This window comes from Dasypus novemcinctus, chromosome 1, assembly GCF_030445035.2.
Source record: "Dasypus novemcinctus isolate mDasNov1 chromosome 1, mDasNov1.1.hap2, whole genome shotgun sequence".
In the NCBI taxonomy this organism is placed as follows: Eukaryota; Metazoa; Chordata; class Mammalia; order Cingulata; family Dasypodidae; genus Dasypus; species Dasypus novemcinctus.
The window spans coordinates 117,216,875-117,219,173 of NC_080673.1; the positions used below are offsets into that span (position 1 = coordinate 117,216,875).

At 34.8% G+C, this 2,299-nt stretch overlaps 1 pseudogene; it reads left to right on the plus strand.

The window, feature by feature from the left end:
- The first annotated feature begins 1,925 nt into the window (after positions 1 to 1,925).
- LOC111758961 (small nucleolar RNA SNORA31) lies at positions 1,926 to 2,060 on the plus strand (annotated as a pseudogene).
- Positions 2,061 to 2,299: the final 239 nt, after the last annotated feature.

Consider the following 2,299-nt stretch of genomic DNA (forward strand, 5'->3'; position numbering starts at 1 on the left):
AATATTGTATGATGGTGTGTTATGAACTAAATATATTGTGTAATCTCATGGAATTAATAACTAGAATATAGATCACCAGCATATAGAATGAGGTTAGAAAATGGAAAGCTGAGAATTAATCTGTGCAAAATTGGTGAAAAGGCTGTTGGCAAATTTTGGAACTGAATAGAAATGGTGAAAGTACATCACAGTGTTTGTAACTAGCAGTGCTAATATGTGGGTATGACAGTGGCAAGTTTAAGGTCATGTGTATTACTAAAAGGAAAGGTAAAAGATGTAACATGGGACTGTATAGCATAGCGAGATCTTGTGTGAAACTTGAATATGGGTAATATTGCATATATACGACTTTTTTTCTTTGAAACTGAACAAATGTATGTTAATGATACAAGATACTAATATCAGGCAAAAACACAATCAAATCAAACTATGGACGGTAGTGTACAGTAATTTATTAATAAAATTCCACTAAGGAATAATGTAAGATTTTGTTGGAAGTGTGATTTATGGGAATTCTGCACATTATGCATGATTGTTTTGAAAGCTCAGAAATTCTTTAACAAAAATTTTCATTAAGGGAAAAATACTAAGGTAATGTAGTAAGTGAAAGAAACTATTTAAAAAGTAGTATATGTTGTTTGACTCCATCTATTAATTATATAAATACAAATAAAGAGAAAGAAACAGAATAACTGCTACATATGGTAGTGGATAAATAGAGATATTTAGAGGTGATTATTAAAGGGTAGAGATTTTGTTTTTGTTTATTACTACTATTGGAATAATAAAAATGCTCTAATAATAATGGAAGTGATGAATTCACAACTATGTGATTATACCAAATACCATTGATTGTATAATTTGGAAGGATTGTATGCTTTAAAAATTTCTATCAATAAAATTAATTTTTAAAAAAAGATATATTGTTAATGCCAGAAGACATGGGGGAGGGAGGGTCCAGATTAGATTCATATTTCCTATATGGTTTTTAAAAGACTATTTGATATTTATGAATTTTAAAATAAAAATTAAGAATAAAGTATCAGCCTTAATCATTTGCTTTCTTTTTTTAAAAAAATTAAGGGAAGCAGATGTAGCTCAAGTGATTGGGCTCCCGTCTACCATATAGGAGGCCCAGGGTTCGATTCCCAGGGCCTCCTGTTGAAGGTGAGTTGGCCCGAGTGGAGAGCTGGCCTGTGCAGGAGAGCTGGTGCAGCAAGATGACTCAAAAAGACACAGAGGAGAGACAATAAGAGACGCGGCAGACCAGGGAGCTGGGTAGTGCAAGAGATTGAACATCTCTCTCCCACTCCTGAAGTTCCCAGGATCGGTTCCCGGTGCTGCCTAAAGAGAAGACAAGCAGACACAGAAGAACACACAGCAAATGTACACAGAGAGCAGAGAGAAAGTGCAAAAATAATGAGGGGGAAGGGGAGAAATAAATAAATAAATCTTTTTAAAAACTTAAATTCATTGTAATAATATCTGAAATTGCTCTTCCATTACAAATTTCGATCTTCAGGATTTTCGGTCTTAAATGCTTCGTTATGCTGCAAATTGAAACTTGATGTGCAAGATGTCAATTAAAATTAAAGTTCTCTTTACTGTGTTTATATTATTTCCTCCACAGTATTTTTCCTTCTTTCATTTGGTCTAAGTTTGTACAGATATCTCTTATGTCTAGTAAGCTGCATTTTACTAGACACTCCTAAATATGGTAGATAGACTAAGCTGAAAATTGTAGTTAAGGCCTTTTTTTTTCCTTCAATAGTCCACTGGCCCTTACTGCCCACTCCAGGTACCTTTCCTAGATGGAACCACTTCAACTCTTCCAGCTCCTTCTGATATTTGCCTTCAGGTTTCTGAATGGCATCCTTAGACTGCTATTGAGAGACAGCATAGTAAGGCGGTCAAAAGCAAAGCTGATGCCTCTCTGACAGACCTAGAGCAGTTAATGTTTGTTGCTAAGGTTTCCCCTACAGATGCAAGAAAAAGAAGCTTTTTCTGAGCTTTCTGCCTGTCTGGTTGTGGCAGCCAAGATTAAATGGGTGAATACATGTTTTAGAATTCTAAAAACATGGGAAAGGGGAAATAATCTTTGCAACTCAGAAAAAAACCTATAAAAGAAAGAAAAAAAGAAAAAAAAAAGCAAAGCAAAAACTGGATTCAAATCCCAGCTCTGCCACTCACCACTTCTATTGATATCAAGTAGTATTTTTCAACAGAGGCAAAATTGAAAATTTGGGCAAACAGTTCTTCTTTGTGGACAGCTGTCCTGTGTGCACTGTAGGATAAACAG